The sequence below is a fragment of the Meles meles genome, chromosome 12, assembly GCF_922984935.1.
Source record: "Meles meles chromosome 12, mMelMel3.1 paternal haplotype, whole genome shotgun sequence".
NCBI classification, from domain to species: domain Eukaryota; kingdom Metazoa; phylum Chordata; class Mammalia; order Carnivora; family Mustelidae; genus Meles; species Meles meles.
This window is the reverse complement of record NC_060077.1, coordinates 72,345,630-72,370,593: the sequence shown is the minus strand read 5'-3', so window position 1 is coordinate 72,370,593 and position 24,964 is coordinate 72,345,630. Positions and strand designations below refer to the sequence as shown.

The window sequence follows — 24,964 nt, the reverse complement described above, 5'->3', positions numbered from 1 at the left end:
AAATTTCTGATACAATAATGCATGTACTACTTTATAATACATTAAATAAGAATCTAGCAACTAGTAATATAACTAGTAATATAACTAGTCTAGTTATAGACTAGCTATATAGACTAGTCTAATAACTAATAATGATGAGTATAAATGAAATTTGGAAGTATCTGCAATTGTAAGGTGGTATGAAAAATCTGGGGCTTCTGTTAATCCTAGCAGTTTGTTGCTTTCATCTATAATTGAACAAAATGCTAAGTTCCAGTTAGAGATAGTGAAAATAAACACTTTTCTCTCTTTTTTAAAAATTTTATTTTTCATTTATTTGAGAAAGTGAAGGAGAGCGAGAAAGCACAAGTTGTGGGGGGAGGGTAGAGGGAGAACCAGACTCCCTGCTGAGCAGGGAGCCCGATGTGGGGCTCAGCCCCAGGACCCTGGGCCATGACTTGAGCCGAAGGCGGATGCTTAACTGACTGAGCCACTGAGGTGCTCCAACATATTTTTCTCAATCCAATTTCAGCTGCCACCTGTTGTTAGGAAGCCCCTGGAGGGGCGCCTGGGTGGCTCAGTCGTTAAGTGATCTCGGGGTCTTGGAATTGAGCCCCACATAGGACTCCCTGCTCAGGGGGGAGCCTGCTTCTCCCTCTCCCGCGCTCCCTGCTTATTCTCTCTCTCTCTCTTTCTGTCAAATAAATAAATAAAATCCTTAAAAAATTAAAAAAAAAAAAAAACAACGACAAAAGAACCCCCCCCCCCCCCCCCCCCCCCCGCCGTACAGGAGAGTTTTTACTCAAGTTCAGCTAAGAACCTCCTTCTACCTGTCAACAATTTAGGAGTTCAGCTTCTGATACTGGAAAATAATTTCCTGTAGCAGTTTCTTTGGTCAGAGCTCCAGTTTCAAGGATATGCAGAGATATTCCCTGTCAACAGGTCTTTTGTGACAGTGAATTATACAGTAAGTTCTACTCCATTTCAGTTTATTGAGCTATACCTGGGACAGTGCCACCTGGGCTTTCCTGTGGCCCAGTGACTCGCCATTACGACACAAACTCGGATTTACCTGGTTCGCATTGTAGAGGTTGCGAACTTGAACTTGAAAACTGGCCAAATTTCCCAGCCTCCCAGGTTGATAATTTAGGAAACTTCCCTTAGTCATCTTCTGCTCCTCATTAAGAGGAATTTGTTCATGTCTCTCCTTGTGCCAGAGGCACATACTGCTAGACCTGTTAAGAAAGTAATTTACTACTGACATTCTCACTCTTGGAGTAATTGTTCTAGAATACATTTTTGAAAGCCTGCCACGAGGATTTTTTTTAAAGCATTTTACAGTTTTTTTCTTGATAGAAAAATGTATCTTAGCTCCTTTTGTGAAGAAAAATGACTTGTTCATATTTTTTATTTCATTCACATTTTCTGAGTAGACATGAAAAGTAACTATCATCCTTCTGTAAGTTTGGAAAGGGATAGGATTTTATTTCACACCAGCTGTGAAAATAACATTCAAAAAACATTATGTCAACAATGAGAAAAGGGAAACTGAACTATATGGTCATGAATTCAGCCCATTCTGTACTTATTAGGGTGGAAAGGAGAAGTGAGAAGAAAATAAGAGAAGGAACATTCTGGTACACATTTTACTCCACCCAAATGGGGGAGCTTGACTTGTCTCCACAGTATTCAGCCATTTCAACAAAGAGTCTACAGCTGTGCTTGCTCCTATGAAACCAGTCCCTTCCCTTTTTAAAAAGAAATTAAATTCAATTAACATATAATATAGTATTAGCTTCAGAGGTAGAGTTTAGTGATTCATCAGTCTTATAAAATACCTCTTATGGTTTCTCTCCCTCTCTGGTTTCATCTTGTTTTATTTTCCCCTCCCTTCCCCTATGATCCTCTGTTTTGTTTCTTGAATTCCACATATGAGTGAGACCACATGATAATTGTCTTTCTCTGATTTACTTATTTTGCCTAATATAATACCTTCTAGTTCCATCCACATCATTGCAGTTGACAAGATTTCATTTTTTTGATGGCTGAGTGATATTCCATTGTATACATATGCCTCATCTTCTTTACCCATTCATCTGCCAATGGACTTCTAGGCTCTTTCCATAGTCTGGCTATTGTGGACATTGCTGCTATAAACATTGGGGTGCATGTGCCCCTTCAGATCACTACATTTATATCTTTGGGATAAATACCCAGTAGTGCAATTGCTGGGTCATAGAGTAGCTCTATTTTCATCTTTTTGAGGAACCTCCATACTGTTTTCCAGAGTGGCTACACCAGCTTGCATTCCCACCAGCAGTGTAAAAGGGTTCCCCTTTCTCTGCATCCTGGCCAACATCTGTCATTTCCTGACTTCTTAATTTTAGCCATTCTGACTGGTGTGAGGTGGTATCTCATTGTGGAAACCTTCCTTATTGTGTATAGTCTGGCTTCCTTCTCCACAGCTTTATTAAAACTGCAAAACTTGCTCTTTTTGGTGGAATTTAGGCCTTTTTAAAAAGATTTTATATATTTGTTTCTTTAGCGAGACAGAGAGTGGAGGGGGGAGGGCAGGACAAAGCACGGAGCCAACATGGGCCTCAATCCCATGACCCCAAGATCATGACCTGAGCCAAAACTAAGAGGCAGATGCTCCCCCACTGGGTCACCCAGACACACCAAACCCTTTTTTTAATCCTCAACTTCCTTATTCTTTGAGCAAAATTTGCCCCAGCTGGCCCTCCCCTCCTTCTTGAAACGCTTCCTTCGGCATCTGTGGCACAATACTCTCCATCATTGGCCTCATATTTGCCATCTCTTCCTCCTGTTGCCCCATAATGAAGGGTGATCCCCGAGGTCCGATGCTAAACTAATCCATCATGAAGGCTTACGAGTCTGGATCCTCTGCTGCAAATTTTCACCTTTGATCCTGGCCTGTCCTCCCCAAGTTTCTGTTCATTCAGAAAACATTTTTAGAGTGCCTACTTGCTTTCACACAAAAAACTGCCATTTAGGCAGCTTGTGAGTTCCAGGTAGGCAAGAGGAAAGTCTGACTGGACACTGAGGAGGTTGTGAAGTGGACAGGGGAACCGAGTGAAGGCCTGAGCTGGGACAGCGGTACAGACGGAGCAGAGGGGACGGAGGGCACTGCAGAGGTATTTGGGGGGTGAAAGAGCCAGTGAAGTGAGGAGGACCCCCCAGGCTTCTGGAATAGCTCCCTGGCAGAGATGAAGCCACCCGCTGAGACAGGGAACAGAGGAGTAGGAGCAGGCTGATAACAAGCCTGTTTCCTTCAAGAACAACCAGGGTGGAGCTTTCTAGCCTGCAACTGAAGAGACAGCGCGTCTGATGCTCGGTCAGAGGTCGGCATTGGGTGGGCAGATCGGGGTGTCAGCACCCACAGGTGGTGGTCGGAGCTGTAAGAGCTCGATCCCAGGAAACCGAGACCACTCCCGGAAAGGAGACTGAGGGAGAAGAGTGGACCCAGGGTGGAGCCCCGGCTGGTCATTTGTGCCCTGTCACTCAGCTCCCAGTCACCCTCTACGGTGCTCTTAGAGGCCATGGCCAGAGTGGCAAGTGGCTTGCTCCCCAGTCTCCCTTACCAGGTGGATGCCCTCTGGCTTCTGCCCACAGAACCATTAAGGGAAAACAGGAAGGTATGAAGAGGACAGAATGGACTCTCTTCCTGCTTCTAATTGTTGTCATTGTCACTCAAGTCACAGAAGATGGCCACAGTGCCAGCCTCAGGCTTCTTCACTGACTCCCAGCACTGGCCGATCGGAACTACCAGCATCCGCAGGCTAAGCGCCATGCGTGAGGGTCCAAGCACCATGCAGCGGAGCAGGGCTTCCTGAGAGCCTCTCGTCACCAGCGTCAGTGGCGAGGGTCATCCTCACCTCTTCCTTTGTTGCCCAGCCCTGTGGGAGGAGCGGCAGTGACTGACCGCGCAGTCACTGGTTGGGGCTCCCTCAACATCGCCCTTCTTACTCTGTCAGCCTCCCAACATCTACGGAGCCAAGAGCCCACCTAACACCCTCTCTTTGGAAGGTGGTTTCTGTTTTTCTAATTGGATGCTGATGGACACAGACCACTAGGGCAGGCAGAGGGAGACCTTGGAAGGAAGGAAATGGAGAAGGTGGGAGGAGGAAGGCAACAGAAGGAACTGGGAGTGAGAATGAGGACAGTATCTCATGGCAACAGTGTAGCAGAGAGCCTCAGGAAGGAGGAAATGATAAACTTAAAAAAAAAAATGAAGGAGATGATATGATCCAGCAATACTGCTTCTGGGTAAGCATCTGAAAGAATTGAAAACAGGGTCCCGAGGAGGGATTTGTACATGTATGTTCATAGCACACAAGTGTCCATTAACAGATGAGTGGAAACACAGAATGCGACCCATACATACGGTGGGATATGATTCAGCTTTAGCGAGGAAGGACATTCTGACCCATGTGACAGGATGGATGAACCATAAGGACGTTTTGCTGAGTGAAATAAGCCAGTCACAGAAAGACAAAAAGGTACGTAGAGCTGTCAAATTCATAGAAACCAGAAAGTAGAAGATGGTTGCCAGGGGTGGGGAGAATGTGGTACAGAGTCAGTTTTGTAAGGTGGTTACGTAACAGTGTGAATGTACTTAAACTTCTTAAACTGACACTTAAAGATGGTTAAGACTGTAAATTTTATGTGACGTGGATTTTACTGCAATAAAAAAAGTAGAGCAGAGAGCTCCGGGAAAATAAAAATTATACATATCCATTCGTAGGAACGAGACTCTATGACTTAGTGGAGGAGAAAGTCCGATGGCTGCGGGTTGAGAAGCAAGTGTGAGATGAGGAAGTAGAGACTGACTCTTCTGGGAAGTTTGGACAACCAGGGAAAGAGAAGTTGGACAAAGCCTAAGAGGACGGTGAGGCCAAGGGAGGTCAAAGAAGAAAAGGTGGAGAAAGTTTAGGAGCCGAAAGAAAGGGGCCTGCAGAGGAGGAGAGGTGACCTCTGGTGCTATGAGGGAGCAGAGGAAGATGGGGCCCGGCCTGGGGGCCTTGGGCAGAAGGGATGCCTGATTCTCTGTTGTGGGAGGACAAGCAGGGAGGAGGGGGACATCCTGATACATGGATAGATGCAGGGACATGGGGAGAGCATGTGTGATGGTCTGGAGGTTTTCTCTACAACATTGGCAACAGAGAGGGACCGTGGGCAGGTGAGTTTGGGATCACAGGTCTGTAAGTACTCTCTGCAAGGCGGAGAAACTTTTCTCTGGAAACTAGCTAAGCGTGAAGGTGGATGATAATATTGAGCCAAGGTTGGGGTGTTGTCTGAGAGAGGTTACGAAGAGAGGGAGTATAGGGCAATCGGAAGTGCTGGTAAGAGCGGGATTTAGATGATCAGCCACGGAGTCTAGGGTGATTTGGGGAGATGGAGAAACCTGGGAGAACTAATAGAAGGTTGAAAGAAAAGAAAAAGCTCAAGGGACTGATGTTTCCAAAAGGCCAAAGCCATTTGTAATGGGAGTAAGAGACCTGGAAGCTGGGGAGGCTGGGGAGTCACAAGAGAAAGTGGGCTGGGGAGGGCAGAGCATTTGTCTGAGATGGTACCATTGGTGCCACTCAGGGGGACAAACGCACTGGGGGTCACAGGCCCTATTGAGGGGCTGCGTTAAAGAGTTGGGATGGAAGGCAAGACGGAGCCAAGTCAGTAGAGAACATCTGCAACTGGATGGATGTCTCCCTGTGGCTCGTATTTGTGGGTCCACCATCAAGCCCAGCATACTTCCCCTCCATGGGCCACTCCTCTCAACTGTGCCACTTCTCTGTAAATGCCACATCTCTCTAGATCCATCGTGTCATGAAGGAAACATGGGTCTAGGAGTTAGGACAGCTGGATTCACATTCCGCACTTATTAGCCGGAGACCGCAAATGATTCTCTCAACATCTCTTATAGAACTTAGCTCTGCATGGTTGCTCTGAAGACCAAATTAAATGGGCATGTGAAAGCATGCAAGTGTATAATTAGAAATCTGATAAATCCTCAGTAGATAACAATGCAACCTGACTATGATTTTACCTTCACCCCCGACATTGAATGCCTCACCAAGGAAGACCTAGTCCCTACTCTTTACAGTGCCTTCCTTGGCCCTTACGAATTACCTCCCCCACCTTCTCCACCGCCCCCGGACCCCAGCTAACTGGTCATGTTTTTGTCTCCCTCCTCTTCCAATGCTCACCATTCTTACAAATGGCTGCCTAACTTATCTTTCAAAAACAGCACTGATAAAAAAAAAACAAAAAACAAAAAAACAAAAAACAAAAAACAGCACTGATGTCATATCATGCCCCCATGTCAGGTCAGTGGAAGGAAGCAGTCGCCTCCAAATCAAGAGCCTAGCAAACGTTATTTCTCTCATTTAGGTTCTTCATCTGCTGAGATCTGGGGAGGTGCAGTAAGAAACCAGCGCTAGTGAAATGCCAGCATGAATTTGAGGAGCCTGTTAGTCCAGAGGGGGCCTAGAATCTATCCTCTATCCAGATTTGTAGCTGGGACATTATTGTTGGGGGTCCTGAAATATTTTATTTAACTCTGGTGAACCTACTCACTGTCTCTATCTGTCACCCAACTCCTAGAGTACTCACTGTGAGGCTTGATGAGATAAGGGAGGTTCTATAAAATCCAAAGTCTGATGTTCTCTGCCCTCTTCTTCCTCCTGTTATCTCTTTCCTCTGTCAAGGTGAGATTTCACAGCCGGACTCCTCAGACTCTCCACAAGTTGGCTTCATTTTATTCCTTCCCTATTTTATTCCCCAACCTAGATATTAATTTTCTTTTTCAGGTGTGGTAGTCTTTCCCTCCCCATTTGGGCTCCAGGCTCTTTCTCCCCACTTCCCAGGGATGTTACAAAGGCACTCACTCAGTGTGTCTACTCACTGAGTGAATGAATTCCTACAAACCCCAGCCTTAGAGCCAGAAAGAGCCTGTGGTTCCCTAAGTCTGACATCCTTACCATTCTCTGGAGGTGCAGTAAGACTTGGACAAGTGACTAAACGAGTCCCCTGAGGACCCGCAGTGGGCAAGACCAGCTAAAACCCAGCTGTCCTGACTGCTGGTCCAGAACTCTCCCTTCCACTGACCACACTGACAGGCCACGAGCTAGCTGTCTTTGGCATTGTGTGTACAATGCCGGCCAAATCTTACTGTGTATTAATCAGCACCTTCATGGCTGACTCACCAGCTGCTCAGAGAATCCTACCCCAGGGACCCACCCAAATCTTTCCCCCAGCCTTGCAGTGTTCTATATCTAATCTCTGCCCTCATTTACTGGGGATCTTGACTGTGTTCCTCACCCATCTGCTCTCCTTCCCTCCCCTGACGCACGAGGAATACCAAGGAGTTGGTTCTTATGTAGAGGGTTAAGTAGGCGTGACACAGTTATCTGGACTAAAACTCGCTTGGATTTGTAATTAAAGTCCATCCCCATATAGACTAACCTCTGGACTGAGAGTATAATTACATAAGAAATGATTAACATAATTTCCTGATAAAATATACACAAATTCAAAAAGGTGGTAGGTTGAAATTGAAGCTACCTACCTATTAACAAAAGTTGTTAAGTAAATTTTATGAGGAAATGTGTGAGGCATTGAAAGGGATATAAAAATCCATACAGGTCCCTGGAGCTTATGGAGTTTGCATTTCACAGAGGAGATGGAATGCAAACACCAGTTACTGTAGCACTAAGCCTGAGGTGACAAGTGCTGGGAGGAGGTGCATGGGAGTGCCGTGGGCCCACGGAGTACAGGGAGAGCATTCCAGACAGGGAAAAGTTAAGAAGGTTTGCGTAGCAGGCTTCATTTTATCTGAGCCTTCAAAGATAGCTAAAGGTTTTTGTTTGTTTTTAATGGACTATTTTTTTTTTTTTTCAGAGCAATTTTTGAGTGGGTCTGTTGGTTAAGCGTCTGCCTTCGGCTCAGGTTATGGGTCCTGAGAACGAGCCCCACATCTGGCTCCCTGCTTGGCAGGGAAACTGCTTCTCCCTCTTCCCACTTATGCTTTCTCTCACTCTCTTGCTCTCTCTCAAATAATAATATCTTAAAAAAAAAAAGAGCAGTTTTAGGTTCACAGCAAAATTGAGGGGAAGGTACAAAGAGTTCCCATATAAGCCAATCCCTTCACCGGTATAGTCTCCACCATTATCTGCCATTATAAATAACATGAGCACACTTGTTATGATCAGTGAGCCTACATCTGTATAGACACGTGACCAGCACCTGAGGTCCATAGTTTACACTAGGGCTCATGCTTGGTGTGGACTTCCTGTGGACTCAGACAATAAGTAACATGCATCCCCCATCATAGTACCATACAGAGTACCTTTGCTGCTCTAAAAATTCTCTGTGCTCTTGCCTAGTCATCCGCTCACCCCACCCCACCCCGTCTTGGCAACCACTGATCTTTTTATGGTTTCCAAAGTTTTGCCTTCTCCAGGTTGCCATATAGTTGGAATCATACAGCGAGTAGCCTTTTCAGATTGGCTTCTTTCACTGAGGGACATGAGTTTAAGTTTCTTCCATGCCTTTCATGGCTTGATAGCTCGTTTCTTTTTAGCGCTGGATAGTGTTCCATTGTCTGCAGGTACCAGCTTGATCTACCCAGTCGCCTACTGAAGAACATCTTGGTCTCTTCCAAGTTTGGGCAATTATGAAAAAAGCTGCTGTCGACATCCATGTGCAGGTTTTTGTGTAGATGATTGCTAGGGTTTTACTAGGTAGACGTGCATTCCACACAGAGGTGCATTTAAAATCTCGGAGCTTGTTCCATTGGCAGGAATTTAGAGTATGAGAATGTAAGAGTAGACTGGCAGGTTGGGAGCAAATGTGGAAGTTTGACTACCATGCTAAGTAATTTTGTCTCTGCTTTGTGAGTAATAGGCAGTTACTGGAAATTTGGGGGAGGGAGTAAGAGTAGTAACATGACCAAAGGGTGCTTTAGAAGTATCATTCTAGAGTGGTATCAGAATCAGGTGACCAGTTAAGAGGGTAGAGCAAGAGCCTAGACTAGTTAAACCATGAAGAGGGCCAAACCCAGGACAATGGGATGGGAACAGAAAGAAAGGGGTAAAGAAGAGAGCATTACAATTTTGAGAGGAAGAGGAAAGAGTTATTCTAAAGTTTTAAGACTGGTTGGTTTAAAAAAAAAAGGTGTTAAGAAAATGTAAAGTGATCTTCTTTGGGGGGGCGCCTGGGTGGCTCAGTGGGTTAAGCCTCTGCCTTTGGCTCGGGTCATGATCTCAGGGTCCCGGGATCGAGTCCCACATCGGGCTCTCTACTCAGTGGGGAGCCTGCTTCCTCCCCCTTCTCTCTGCCTGCCTCTCTGCCTGCTTGTGATTTCTGTCTGACAAATAAATAAATTAAATCTTTTTTTAAAAAAGGGATCTTGGGCGCCTGGGTGGCTCAGTGGGTTAAGCCACTGCCTTCAGCTCAGGTCATGATCTCAGGGTCTTGGGATCGAGTCCCACATCGGGCTCTCTGCTCAACGGAGAGCCTGCTTCCCTTCCTCTCTCTCTGCCTGCCTCTCTTGTGATTTCTCTCTGTCAAATAAATAAAAATAAAATCTTAAAAAAAAAAAAAAAGGGGATCTTTTTTTCATCAAGCAGAGTCCCAGAAAGAGGAGATTCTTAGAAATACAAACCACGTGCTTGAGAGAGGGCAGCTCTTCTATTCTGTGAGACTTGTACACTCTGGGCTGAAGGTCAGGCCAGAAGAAAGGGGAACGGTGAGGTCTGGGGAGATTTACTTTTGGAAACAGAGACTGAAAGCCCCTTTAGACTATGATCTTTTGAATTCTATAAACTATGTGTTGTTTTCTTACAATGAACTCTTTCCTGTGCCATGGGAGTAGCTATAAAACTCTTCCTAGGAAAAGTCATTCACTTTTCTTTGATTTAATTTTGGCTTTGGTGACAAGCCTGACATGAGGAGGGGAACCCTGCCTCCATCCCTGGAGTTTGCAGCAAAGATGGGAGGAGACTGCAGTCTCTGAGTAAGCCCAGGAAAGAGCGAGCCTTGGGGGCTGGGTAGTAGAAAGATCTGAGGCTTCCTGACCTGGGAAATAGGGATGTTTAGCAAAGACTGAGAAACCAGGAAGAAAAGCATACCTGGTTTGTGAGGAGGTGAAGGGTCATTATGGACAACTTGGGTTTGAGGTGCTGGCTCTACGAGGACAGTCTAGTCATGAGGAGCCAGATCTGGACTAATGGGCTCAGTGGTTGAAACCAAGCTAAGGACAAAGGAAAATAAGCTCTGGGTTGGGAGGGGTGGGCATTGTGTGAGCGACGTGACTTCTCACCCAATCAGAGACAGAGGGTTTGTCTACTGCCCCTGCTGACTCAGGCTAAGTTGATTTGACAAGAGATGTCCTGGGTTGGGGAGGAACAGCCTGGCGTAGGTTTCCTTGATGCAAAAGGAATTTGGCTGAACAAGATGTTCCAGTGATTTCGTTGCAGGAACAAATCTGTGCATTTGCAGTGGAGAAAAGTTTCTGCTTCTGTCAGTTGATTGCTCTCAGAGAGATGACGCTTACATTCTACGGAAGGAATTAATCTTTCTTGTTGGAGTTTAAGCCTGCCTGTGGTTATAGCATCTCGCTACCTCTCACCCCCTTAAGGGCAGCAAGTACCCACTCATCCAGTGGACTTGAGAGCAACAGGTTAGGGAAGAAGGAAAGTCAGGCTATGAAGTATCCCCCATAACGATAACACGTTCCCAGACAGGCCTTCACCCCAACCTCTGCCCCTTTGTTTAGGCGTAATCCCTTTCATTGATGGGTTGGCTTTTAACTCAGATCAGTTTTATTTTCAGTTTCCCTTTGTCTTGAACATTCCCTTAAAGGTGTTTTCCAGTAGGAAGGCCTCTCCTATATAACACAGACTTTTTTTCCTTCTTCCTTTGCTTCCTTTCCTTTTTTTTTTTTTTTTCATTCTTCCCTCAATATACAGGGAATCTGATTCCTTCAGGATACTCTGCTAAATGTGTTTGGCCTTACATGAATATTCAAAGACATAGCTCTTGACACCAAGGACTTTGCAATCAAATAGAGGAAATAAGATTTTTCACATATTTTACCATAACACAAAGGTAGAAGAAACTGGAAAGTAGTACCATAAGACATGGTCAAACACCATGGAGGAAGTTCAAAAGATTGTTTCTGGCAGGAGAGATGGGGAAGACTTCCTGGAGGAGAGGACATTCGTTGAGCCTTAAAAAAACAGAGGCAATTTAAACGTGCAAAAACGGGGCATTTTATCTGTATTATGTCAAACGTATACACTTAACCACTTTCATGTTTCTCAGTCTCATTTCAGAGTGGGTAAACCACTGATAAGGGACTTGTAAAAGGGAAGCTGTTGGTAAATAAGCATTTTAAAGCACAGCACAGAGAGAACTGCCCAGTTGTCAGCAGTCAGTTTGGATAACTGTCTATAGTGGTGTAGTCGAAAGAACATAAATATCTTTCTGATGGATGGCTGGACCCAAGTACCTTTACCTCTGTTTACTATACATCCCAGTGCTGAAATTTTAGACTTTGTCATCCTTGTGGATGATAAAATGGTGGATTTACCCTTATCCCTACGTTGCAGTTGGGGAAGTTGGGTTTATTACAACGTAGGTCACACAGAGGAATCAAAATGGTAAGTCTGGATGTCAACGGATATCAGTCTGTGACAAGGTTGTCGCCAGTCTGTGGCGGAATGAGAAAAATAGGCAGGCTGCAATGAATTTGGTATGAGGCACAAGGATTATCTTTTATGCAGAGATTAAATTGCTGGTCTTAAAATGGCTTGTTAAAATGTCATGATGGTCATAACTGGTAGGATGGAGGTATTAAAACTAAAAAACTTCTTCCTTGTCAAAATAAAAGGCTCTTCGCCTTATGAAGAGTCCACAGAAAATCACGGGAGACAAGAGCATTTTACTGGCCCATGAGATCTTAAGACTAAATGCTCAAAGTAATAAACTTGCTGCTTTAAGGAGCAGAGGGGTTTTCGTTGTTGTCGTCGTTTGCTTGTTTGTTTTCATAGAATAAAATAAGAATTGAAGGGAACATGGGAATCATCTGCTGCGCAACCTCCTCATTTTACACACGAGGAATCTGCGGCTCAGAAACAACCAGTGGCTCGCCCAAAGTCACCTGTCCTGGTATTTTTATGTTTTCAAGTAGCCCTATTTATAGTGTTTCTGATCTCTGTGTAAGTGCTCATGATTTAAAAAAAAAAAAAAAGGTCCATGGGCTCTTATCAGACGGGGTGTTTATAATAACTGCAAATTATATATAGTAAACTTTAAGACATTTTTGACACTGATTCCTCTGAGTCTGTGCTGCTATTTATACATATTCATGAAATAATTGTGCTTTATTGTTCTCACTCAAGAAAGATCTCAAGAGCTTACAAGATGAGGCAAAGCCCTGACCTGTCAGAATGCCCTTCCCATGCCTTCTCACCTGTACAAAAGCAAAACATTCAACCACTCATTAACTACTCTGCCCTAATAATTATTTTGAAATGGGTGATATAACCGGCTCCATGGGCTTCAAAGTGTGTGGGTTCATTTGGCTGGAATTTACTTCCTGCCTCCTCCGTGTTGCACACTGTGCCAGTCCACCATGGGATCAGTAAGACCAGCCTTGTCATCTAGGAAGTGGAAGGCTAACGCAGAAATCTCAGCGGTGGGTTGTAGATGATGTTGGGGATGCCAGAGGGCTGCCATGCTTTGTGTTTGCCCTGAAGAATGACTCAGTGAAGATGGCATTTCAGGGACGCCTGTCTGTGGTGTACGAGGCAGATGGGATGGAGAGGACCCAAGGGTAGGGGTTGTCATAATCAGCATGTGATTACCGAGTCCCTGCCCTGGCTGAGGACAGAAGGGAGGATGTGAGAATTTTCAAGGAAACAGTGCCTATAAATTGATGACTTCGGCGATAAGGGAGATAAGAACAGTGAGTCAAAGATCCCCCAAATTTTGGAATTTTAAGTGATTGAGAACTGGTGATAGCATTAGACAAGACAGAGGAGTTGGGAAGCAAGCCTCCACCTTGCTGCACCCGATTGGGTCCTAGTACAGCTTGCTTCTTTTTGGTGTGAATCTGTCTGTACTTTCAGGATCCTATATGTCAGTGAATTCTTCTGAAAGCCGATACCAGCTCTTAATGGTAGCTTCTTTTTAAATTTTTATTAATTATAGACAATTGCGTCATAGAGAAGCAAAATGATCTGTTGTAAATTTCTGCATTATTCTTTTTGACTGCCTCGGTCAGGAGTCGACAAGGTATGCATTTGTTTTGGCCGGCCAGAGAGGCATAGAGCCTGGGTGGAGGCAGGGAAACTTGCAGCATCCATGTCTCTTTCCAGAATGAGGGTGGCTCGCGTCTCTAGTTCTATTCTTGGACATAAGAGCTGGAAATTTGGGTGTGCACTGCCTTGTCAAGCCAGAAGCCGCATGTATTGGAACAGGGCTATAACAACAACTTTGACCGTGCTCTGACTTTTGACTGAAGAGATGTTGGGCTTGTTTCCAGATTTTAGGCCTGGAAAATCTTCGCACTGCAAAGCAAAGCCGGAGTGTGATGATAGTTCTTTCTCACTGGCCGATATTTGACTCTGATAATTAGGCTTCATTCAGCCTTCGTTCTGTAACCGTTTGATGTGTCTTAAACGCTCTGATATAGTTAAAGAAGGACTAACAAAGCATAGTTGCATTTATGACAATGCAGAATATATTATTCCTAATATTTTTGAGGCCCTTAAATCTAGTAAACTAGGTTCCACAAAAAAAGACATTAGCTTGGTTGAAAGGCACTCACTTTCACTTTTATCAACATTTACCCCACACTGAGCTGTGAACAGCGTTTTCCATATCTCGTAATTTTTGTCCCCTATAATGCTTTCTTTTATGGGAAACCTTACCACCCCAGAAATAATTTTACTAATTTGTTTCATTTGTTTATTTTACAGAACAGTAGTATACTGAGTGGGCGTCTTCAAACCCCACGGTGATAGTGCTTGAAATTTATAGGGCTGGAAGTCTGAAGGTAGCGGCTGACCACTCTGCTTGAAGTTACTTTAGTGAAAGTGAAAGTAAGAGTAACTAAACGTCAAAAGTACCCAACAACTTAGGGACTCACATAACTGGAAGGGAAATCCCCCTCTCCTTGTGTTTTGTTTTTTTCAACCCAAGAACCATATACCCATCACATACTTTGTCTTGACATTTCCCATTGTCTTTTCTAAATAACGTAAATAAAAGAAGTTGGTTTGTCTCTTCCACGTGGGGATATTGTGGAGGCATTTCTGAACAATTGATATCGTAGTTATTTGCTGGCATTCGTGTTAAGAGCTAAACCTTGGGTCTGTGGGTGAAACACGAAAACTTCTGGCTTGGATAACTTCACTCTCTGAGGAGGGCGTTCTGCATCTGTTTCTCGGGGGTAGTAACATTACGCCGGAATATCGGGTAACAAGCTGATGAACTAGAACAGCAGAAGCGCAATTCTAGCAGCTCAGTCATCCAGTTGGTTCAGCCGTGAGATTTATCCACAGATGGGAGCATTCTGGGGGACACTCTTATTTTGACACTTAAAGCTATCCACTCCGTGGTACCTTGTTATGTATGGCAGCCTGCACTGGTTCCTTTTATGCGTCCACTTTGGCTGGACCACAATGCCCTTGTATTTGGTCAAACAGTATCTCGAACATTTCTGGGAAGGTGTTTTTGGGATGAATTAACGTTTGAATCATCGGACTTTGAGTAACCTCCTAATGTGGGTAGGCCTGGTCCAGCGAAGCCCTGCGGAGAACAAAGACGGACCTCCCCTGTGGGAGAAGGAGTTCTGCCAGTAGACTGTCTTTGGGTTGTAATTCTTGCCCGGGTTTCCAGCCTGCTTGTCAACTCTGCAGTTTTCGGACTTGCTCCTCGCAGTCATGTAAGCCAATTCCTGAAAATGAATCAATAATCAATCTCTCTCCCTTTCTACACACGCGCACACGCACACACACCTGTTGTTTCTGTTTCTCTGTGGAGAGCCCTAATATACTGCCCTAGCAAGCTAATACCGTATGTTTATTATATCTCAAGAAAGCTGTTTTAAAAAAATCAGAAGATTACCTCCAAAATGTTAACAAGAATTACTGATCTGGAGAGTTTTCGGTTTATTATTCGGTCAAGCTCACTCGGACTTGTGGATTTTTTGGTGACTGTGTTGTAGAGGCTGCTTTTAGGCAACAGGCTTAACCTATGGAAACTTGAGCAAGGCACAAGGGCCCCCAGCGACCCCCCAGCTGGACACAAATAGGCTCATTAAGTGACCTAACTTGAACTAGCCAGAGGCCCTAACTAACCAATGGGCTACTTACAACCAGACAAAGTTACCACAGAAGGGAAAACTCCATAGGTTCCTCTATTTCCACACTCCACCCTCTAGCTGTGGCCCCTCACCCCTGCCCTGTCACAGACACTCACTCCTTAGTTGTCCTACCTGCTGCTCCCTTGTGGTGTATGCAGTAAACCCGGATCTTCTTTGTTCCGCCTTGGGTATGTTCTACTGCCCGCAGCCCCAGCCGCCACCCGGTCAGTGCGCCCCCGCACACATGTGTTACCGTATAATAATTTAAGAAAAGACTTCCGGTCAGAAGAACGTTTAGAAGCGAGGGTAGATAACACAGAACCCAGAGGACCTACGGATCTGGCGGACCGCCTCAAAATACCACTTGCTACAAAGACTTAGGTAAACAGAAACCAAATTACACCTACTACAGTGAGAAAACCTCAGCATCTAGCAGAGAGCTCACAGGACAATGGCTAAGGTTGCCCCCTGGAACACGAGCAATGGAAGAATTTCATTTTTCCCACCAGCTCTGTTTCTGCCATTTTCAGTTATTCTTTCATTCCACCATCTAACAAGCCTTTACTGGAGACCAATTGTGTCCGAGGGGTACAGGAAATACCAGAGATTGAAAACGAACAAAATAGACTCATTGTATACTCCTGTGGAGGAGACAATGTGGTACAAGGTGATAAGGACTCCCACGGGGTAAGAGAATTGTTGGTGCCCAAGGGAGGTGCTGCCAGCCCTGGAGAGTTGGGAACAAGATGAGGCCTCTTAGAGTTAATGAGAATTACTCTGTTCTGTAGTTGAGTGGATGGAGGCTCAACGAGGTTAAGTAATTCGCCCATATTTCTCAGGAATAAGAAAGGAGTGTGAATTGCATGTTCTTTCCATCATGAATGTTCTATGGCTCTAATGCATTGTCATGTGGACAAGCAAACAAGTAGAACACACAGGAATATCTGAAGTTAGGACCCAGCTCTATATACTCTGTGTCATTTGTCTCAGTCTTAATTACCTTGTCGCACTCTTCCATCGATTCTCGCACGGGCTACGAATACAGCAATAGTTAACATTATTAATTATTAATGTTAATGTTATTAACATTAACAATAGTTAACATGTATTGTTTCCTAAGTGCCCGCTGCTATAGTCAGCGCTTAGCATAGGTCCTCTCAATCAGTCCTCATTACAGCCCAGCGAGGCGGGCTGTGGTCATGTCCCTATTTTATACACAGGGAAACTGAGGCTCCAAGAGTTAGGGAATGTTAAGTGGCAAAGCAGGGATTTGACCCCAGACCAAATTCCAAGGACAAGTTTGTTTTTTGTTTTTTTTTAAGATTTTATTTATTTATTTGACCGAGAAAGACACAGCAAGAGAGGGAACACAAGCAGGGGGAGCTGCAGAGGGAGAGGGAGAAGCAGGCTCCCCGCCCAGCAGGGAGCCCCATGCAGGGCTCAATCCCAGGACCCTGGGATCATGACCTGAGCCGAAGGCAGACGCTAAACAACTGAGTCACCCAGGCGCCCCCTCCAAGGACAAGTTTTTAACCATTTTGCTGTGTGCCCAAAACCAGACAACTGACAGCTTAAAAACTCCTTGCCAGTTGCTGAATTTTTTTAATTAGAAGAAAATTCTCCAGTGATCAAAACTATTCTCTTCAGGTTCTGAAGAAGAGCTCCTTAAGGGAGTTTCAGCGACTCTATTTCATCTAGAATATTTGTGTATTGCTGCATCCACGAGTGGCCCACACAGAGGTTCTAGAACTCGGGGTTGCCCTGAAAGACAGACACCGGCCTGCTGCGATGTTTGGATTTGGAACCAAGGGGACCCACATGGAGCCTCTGCAGATTCTTTCCTGGTAGCAGGCTCGAGCATTCCATTCCACAGAAGCCACCCCTGCTGCTGTTCTCTGCTCTCCTCCCTTGAAGGCCCGGACTCTCCACAGAACAAACCAGGCAACATCACAGTGACGAGCCCCTAGGGGGGAATTGTAAGGGATGGAAGAAAGGGCAAGCTGTGCTTCCTTGGACAGTTCTGGTCCAGCTGCCTGTTGACTGGGATGCTCTTTTCCTGACTCAAGGTCGGAATGAGCTCACATGAGAGGGAAGCACAGAGGTCCCTGGGACTCCAGGGCTCTGGGGCAGTCAAGGCAGAGTGGAGGAAGGAGAACCAGCCCTCCGCCGGTTTTGATTGGGGACGAGGCTGAGATACACCCGTATGGATCCACTAACCTTCATGTAAGGTGGATCTGGTTTAGGACGTAGGAAAAGATGACTTTCAGAGTGTTGATTGTTTACTGTGAAAGCATTCACCCCTTGCCTGTGCACCAGGGGGCCAGAGAGTTCAGGAATGGAACAGTCTAGAGCTAGCTGACTTAAGCTTCAGGGCTTATGGTGATATGACCTTCAAAGGCAGAGTGGGGATGTGATAAGCCCCTGCTCCAGCCAGCGCTCCCACAGGCTGTGGCAGAAGCTGTGAAGCCTTAGAGCCCTGGTCTCTTCTGGTGGGCACAGGTGTGTTCCTCTTTTGGAGGGGGGAGGAAACTGCCGTAGTGGTCACAGCATTCTTTTTTTTTTTTTTAATATTTTATTTATTTGACAGAGAGAAATCACAACTAGGCAGAGAGGCAGGCAGAGAGGGAGGAGGAAGCAGGCTCCCTGCGGAGCAGAGAGCCCGGTGCGGGGCTCGATCCCAGGACCCTGGGATCATGACCTGAGCCGAAGGCAGAGGCTTTATCCCACTGAGCCACCCAGGCGCCCCGGTCACTGCACTCGATGCCTCTGCCACCACTGGGCCTGCTTGTCTGCGGCAGGCGGAGGGCTCACGCACCTGCAGGAGGAATTACCACATGCAAGCAGCGAGACGGAAGAGCCGATCGTGTTGGGCCAGATCTGGCAAGCTCTAGTCTCCTGGGCACAGCACGGGACCCTCTGGGGCTCATCTCGAGCACCGAGAACTGCGATGGCTCTGGACAGCGGGGGCTCTGCCCACAGAGGGACAGTAAGGATGTGGCTTCCAGGAAGAGCAAAGCCTCTGCTGGCAGTGCTGGTGGGCTGGGGAGTCATTATAGCCAGAAAAGGTAAGCACTCGGCACCCAAGACCTGAAAAAGAGCACTGGGGACAGGAATCTGTGAGGTCATCTCTGCCTGGGGCAAGGACACTGTGCAGACCGGCCCCGACTGACCTTGTTTGGACAGATGAGGATCTGAAGGCCGTGTTTCCTAAGGCCATTTGCATCTTCTGTTTTCCAAAGATCTTTTTTGACTATCATTTGGAGACTTTGGGGTCTATTTTGTACAGTAGGTGGGGGTTAAGCCAGGTTAAAGATTCTGAGGCAGTCCTAGTAAAAGGAATAGGGAGCCGTTGCAGGGCTCGAACTCAAGACCTGAACTAAGATCAAGAATCTGATCCTTAACGACTGAGCCACCCAGGTGTCTCCAGTAAAAAGAATAATTTATCCCTGAAAAAGAGCATTTGTAGAATTTTAATGAAATACTAGTCAGGGAATTTGGGGCTTATGAAAGTAATTCATTTGTGCCCAGAATAAAAATATAGTGCCCCCAGATTAATGAAAAAAATACACACAGGTCATCCTTTAAGAATCACTGAAATGTACAGTGAAATAACAAATGACTCACAGAAAAAGGAACTAATGTTTACTGTGTATTGCCACTGGCCTGGCTCTACACCACATGTCTTTACATGTACTCCTCGCAAATCTCACAAGAGGTATTATCTTCTCTGTTTTGTGGATGATAGGCCTGACCTTTACAGCTGTTAAAATAACTGTGGCCCAAGGTCACACAGAAAATTTTAGAGCCAGGAATTAGGCATAGAGAATTATTTTAATGATCTCCAAATGAATAAAATTTTATTTATTTTGCACTAAATTGAAGGGGATCTGAATGAGAGGGAAAAGTTCAGTTAAAAGATACATAAAGGGGGGGGCACCTGGGTGGTTCAGTGGGTTAAGCCCCTGCCTTCGGCTCAGGTCATGATCTCAGGGTCCTGGGATCAAGCCCCGCATCAGGCTCTCTGCACAGCAGGGAGCCTGCTTCTGCCTCCCTCTCTGCCTGCCTCTGCCTACTTGTGATCTCTGTCTTTCAAATAAATAAAATCTTTAAAAAAAAAAAGATACATAAAGGAAATGGATTTGGATTACTTAGAAGTATGTATGGGATACCTCAGTGAAGGTATTAGAAGTCTTAGCAGATTACCTTATTAATCTTGCTTTGATAAATAGATAAGATTTGTTTCTTAATAATACACCAGTTATTTTTTGGTAAACGGTATCCCAGGCATACTTGAAGGTGCTCAAAAAATATTTGAGTTTAAAGATATTTAAACCTCCCCCCATTAAATTTGTTGTGTATTAATTGTTGCTATTTGTCAATAGTAAAAGTCAAACTTCAGATTCTCCATAAGTTCCAAATTATGAGCATCAATTAAGTTTTACTACACACAAAAATATACTGTCTAGATAAAAGGAGCATATCTAAAGTGAAGAGACAGAAGCTAATTAGCTCAGGACACCACAGGAAATCTTTAAAATAGGCTTTCATTCTCTAGAACTGTGTCTTGAACATAAAGCCTTGTTGACTGGTGCCATTGTGATGATGATCTTTAATGAATGAACAATGACAGGGAGGCTGAACCAAACAAATGCCATTAGAGCGATGGTGGGGGGGGGGGGGGGGCTGAGCTGCCCAGAGTAGGAGAAGGTCTGGGGGGAGATGGAATGTATACAGAAAACGGACCATGGAGATAAGGTTGGAGAGATAAAATGGGGCAGAGCCTGGAAAGTTTTGGTCATCAGTATGAGGATCCTGAACTTGATGTTGAAAAGTTCTGGAAGGTTCTGGAGGATTAGTTAGAGTCACACTGCAGGATAATGTGAAGTGCACAGAGAATGAAGTCAGAGAAATTCATTTTGATTTTTGAATCTATAAACTTCTCAAAAGCAGAGGCTTCAACTTTTATCTATATGTTACACATATGTGTATAAATCACATTATGTCCAAGATATGCACTCAAAAACTGTTCCTCAAAATTGTTTATTCAGCCCAAACCAATGAAGTGACAATATTACAAAGAAACACATGCTCAAGGCGAATCACAAGGTGATTCTGGAATTTTTTGCAAACCTTTGTAGGATCTCCAAGAACAAATGAGCAACACTTGGGATGGGTTACTTGGTGGCAGTTGACCTGTACCCGGCAGTTACTCTCAATCTAGTAATTTTGTGATAATCCTAATTTTGGGTTGTGAACCCACTGAGGCAAAGAATAATGGAATGTGTGGTGGCAGAGACAACGTCCAAGCCAGAGGGCGAGCTAGTCTTCTTTCCGTCATTACCAGTCCAAATGAGGGACATCTGTATAGATTCCCCTCATCACCTTCTCTATGGCTCAGGTCTGTATTTAGGGAATCTGAGTCTCAAAAAACTAACCGGCTGGTTGGCTGTCTTGCTTGCTTGATTATTTGGTGTTCCAATCCAACTTTACTAATGGACACTGAAATTTAAGTTTTTTTATAATTTTCATGAGTCATAAAATACTTTTTTTTTCACTACCTTCATCCATTCCTCTCTCTGATTTCTTTTATTCAGCAAAATGGCCCTAAGGTCCATCCACATTGTTGCAAATGGCAAGGTTTCCTTCTTCCTTCAGATAAATACCAAGATGTGAAATTGTTGAATCATGTAGTGGTTCCAATTTTAATTTTTTGAGGAACCACCATACCTTTATAAAGCCCTAAAGTCAAAACTTGGAAGGCAGATAAAATCAATGATTCTTCATTTATATTTCCTTTAACACAACTCCCCCATTAACTAATTTTTTAAAAAATCTCATTGATCTGACAGAATTTCAGTGTTTGCCCAGCTAGCTGTCCAGAAGCCCAGACACTGAGTAGTGAGTTTCTCTTCATTTACCCTCCAGCTACAACATAGCTGCATTTCAAGTCATGTCTCCTCAATGCATGCCGGACTTCCAAGTTTGAAATGTTCCTGGTTGACAGTGTCTGCTTGGATTGCAGTAAAGTCACCACGGACCAGAAAATCCTGCCGCGTTCCACATTTAGCACGTGGAGCTCATTCTGATTTTTACACATCCGAGGTGGAGGGGGTTGACGCCTGCATGTGCAGGGAAGAAGTAGAAGAAACATATCACAAAGGGCTTTGCTAAGACCGTCCAAGAAAGATAAAGGTTCATTCAGTATTTTGAATTTATTTGAAATGTTTTACTGGAGTTGCTATAACGCCAAGCTGCTTTGTGAAATCACACCATGAAGACAAGTCTCATACACCAGGTCCTTTCAGGCAAACAGTAAGAAGAGGGAATGGCTACTCCCTAGTTCCGATGATTGTACAATTTCAAGCTTTGGCCATTCAATCAGTTCCAAGATGGATTTCACAAATGCTCAGGGTGGGGTTGATGGTAGGAGAGTTTTGGTAGATAATCTCTTCCATGGCCTTGTATAAAGCAAATGCCACTGGTAAAATTATGCTAAGTGTCCCAGGACACTCACTCCTCCAGGAGACTCTTGCTGTCATTACGAGTTGCCTGACTTGAACAGGGTCCACAGTGTCAGCGGCTATCAAGCCATTCAGAAGCACTGTTGCCTGAGGAGTGGCTGTGTAAAAGATCTTGTCTGCAGGAAGAGAAAGCCTATTGTCATTACAATTTAACCACAACCTCCTGCCCCCCCCCCCACCTCCCTACATCCCTACACACAAACAAAATTAGCGCTAACCGAAATGTCCATTTACTTAAGCTACTACTGTGCTTAATTAGCTGCTGGGAAATACCCAAAAATGCCCGCCCCCCTTTTTTAAAGCAAACAAACTCATTGTATTTCCTATTTTGCTTTTGTATAGTTAAATTTGAGTATCGTGAGTGTCTCCAACCAATGTTTGCTTTTGTTAAAATAAAAGAAACACTAAAAAATGTGCTGAAGGCTATAAAGATTCAGGTAAATGGGGGAATCGTTTGCTAAAAGCCCACTCGATGGACCGAGTGTGTGTGTTCCCCCCAGAATTCCTATGTTGAAACCCTATGGCTAAATGCCTTTGGGAGGTAATGAAGTCCTGAGAGCCGGGCCCTCGGGAACAGGGTTAGTGCCTTTACAAGAAGACACAGGGGATAGCGCCCTTCCTCTCTGCCCTCTGCCCTGTGAGCACCCAGCCAGAAGACAGCCATCAGCAAACCAGGAAGCAGGCCCTTACCAGACCCTGCATCCCCTAGCGCCTTGACCTTGGACTTCCAGCCTCCAGAACTGTGAGAAATACATGTCTGTTGTTAAGCCCCCCAGTCTGTGTTTGTTTGTTCTAGCGGCCCGCAGGGACTAGGACACCCACCCTGTGTAAACACTGTGCTGGGTGCCTCGGGTTTGGAGGGATATTCCACAAAGACTCACAACCCAGGGGCGGGGCAGGGGGGTTTGGGGAGGTGGGTTCCTATATAATAATTTGAATACTAATGGGCCAGTGATAAAGGTCATAGCAAGAGTACCTGTACGTGGGAAGAAATGGATCAGGTGCTTAGGTCTGGGGCAGACTTTCTGTTGGGGGGTGGGGAGGTGTGTGGGGGGGGAGGGGCTGGGGGGGTTTGAACACGACTAGGAGACTAGGATAGCTTAGAGGGAGAGTTGCATAGCTCTAGGCATAAAAAACAGACCCTGAGGGCAGACATTTTCAGGGAAGTGAAAGGAGCTGAGTTGAAGGCGACCGTGTCAGTGAGTTGGAGGAAGGGCAGCAGAAGAGAAGAGGAGGCCATGTGGGAGGTCAGGTGGCAGGCCAGGGAACTGGCAGGCCAGGACGAGGGGGAAACCAAGAGCCCTGGAGCTCACCATTTGCCGAGGCCCTGCCTCTCAGGCACCCACCTGAGAGGCACCCACCCATTCATCGACATACTCCTGAGAGGGAAAGTCTCCTAAAATTTTGTCCCACGTTTCTCTCCCCTTCCTTTAGCCCAGGTCCGGATTGTACTGAACAAACCTCGTAATGGACATTGGACATAAGAGCCCATGGCCTGGCAGCTTGTGAGCTCTCTGAGCACAGGGGTCATATATTTTTATCTGTATAGTTATCTTTATATTCCCTCATGCCCTAGTGCTGGGCTGAGAGCCTGGCACTGAGGAGACTCTCAATAAATGTTTACTGAATGAATAAATACTTGGTTAGTGACACAGTCAGGGTAACCAAGGCAAATGAGGTAAGCAAACAAACACTGGGGCTCTAAGTTATCAGTCTCCAGACAGAAACTCAGCGAGGTATAGAAGGGTATTTATTACATCAGTAATAAGAGAAGACCTTGCCCGGGAATCAGCTCAGTATTTAAAACCCATTTCCCAACGTGTGGAGGAACAAGAACGTATGCAACTTATCATCAAAATATGCATAACTCGTAATCAGAATCAAGGTCTGGTACCCTTGACACTGGAACAAAGGCGTGATTCAGAATACGAAGCCCCGAAGTAAAAAAATACTCTGTGTAATTTATAACATTCAGAGTGCTCTCCTCCTACATCCGTTCCTGAAAGGAATTTTTTTCTTAAGAAATACAAATAGTTCTTTTTTTTTTTTTAAATATCAAAGTCACTGTACTGTTAGATTTGGGATTGCTATATTACTTAATTATATTAAATGTCATTTCTGCTCATCAAAGACGAAATCTTTCTTTTCAGACTCCTGTTTTTGGAATAATGTATGTGCAGCCTAAATCAATATTCATTTGCGGAAATAGATTTTTTTTTAAGATTTTATTTATTTATTTGACAGAAGGGGAGATCACAAGCAGGCAGAGAGGCAGGAAGAGACAGAGAGGGAAGCAAGCTTCACGCTGAGCAGAGAGCGCGATGTGGAGCTCGATCCCAGGACCCCGAGATCATGACCTGAGCGGAGGGGAGAGGCCCAACCCACTGAGATACCCAGGAGCCCCAAGGAATAGATTCTTTTTTTTTTTTAAAGATTTATTTATTTATTTATTTTACAGAGAGAGAGATCACAAGTAAGCAGAGAGGCAGGCAGAGAGAGAGGAGGAAGCAGGTTCCCCGCTGAGCAGAGAGCCTGATGTGGGGCTCGATCCCAGGACCCTGAGATCATGAAATGAGCTGAAGGCAGAGGCTTAACCCACTGAGCCACCCAGGTGCCCCCCAAGGAATAGATTCTTAACATAAAATTTGTGACAACGAATTAAGCTTTACTTTTATTCTAACATGTTTAAAATTTTAGGAACAAATAGAAAGCTAGAATTTGCTTTTCTCTAGGGATCAAAGCCAAAGAGAAAGACAGCTAATCTCATTATTCTACCCCGTCTTAGTACCATACGATGAAGGAAGCACACAATGAGTAGCTTTCTAACAGACCCCTGGCAACTCTGGACGCCCTGAGTTTACACTCAACTAGACCTGAATCAATAAAAGGTGAGATTCATGATACTCTTGTTCTGTGATTAAATATATTAGTTGTCTAATGGAAACAAATTTCAAACAAGAACTGAAAGGTGGAAGGGCACAGAGAGGGCTCTGCTCTCCTCCTTCTCCTCCTCAGCCCCTTTGGCTAGAAACAAACAAAACCAAACAACAACAAAACCAAAAAAAAAAAAAAA

General features: G+C 44.9%; 2 protein-coding genes across 8 annotated transcripts in view; one reads left to right on the top strand and one right to left on the bottom strand.

Annotated features, from left to right (window-relative positions):
* The window catches only part of ME2 (malic enzyme 2), a 77,513-nt gene extending 70,753 nt beyond the window's left edge, over positions 1 to 6,760 (bottom strand). Inside the window, exon 1 of the mRNA XM_046024483.1 lies at positions 6,610 to 6,760. The gene's annotated coding sequence lies outside the window, so the exon portion shown is untranslated. The remainder of the gene's footprint in view (positions 1 to 6,609) is intronic.
* The window catches only part of MRO (maestro), a 61,680-nt gene that overhangs the window by 12,448 nt on the left and 24,268 nt on the right, over positions 1 to 24,964 (top strand). For 2 of the 7 annotated variants that reach the window (XR_006821007.1, XR_006821006.1), the window contains exons 1-2: positions 8,531 to 8,659; positions 24,677 to 24,779. The exons of 4 other annotated variants lie outside the window; for them this stretch is intronic. The gene's annotated coding sequence lies outside the window, so the exon portion shown is untranslated. Of the gene's footprint in view, positions 1 to 8,530; positions 8,660 to 22,553; positions 22,634 to 24,676; positions 24,780 to 24,964 lie in introns of those variants that run through there. One more of the 7 variants, XR_006821005.1, reaches the window with a different exon arrangement.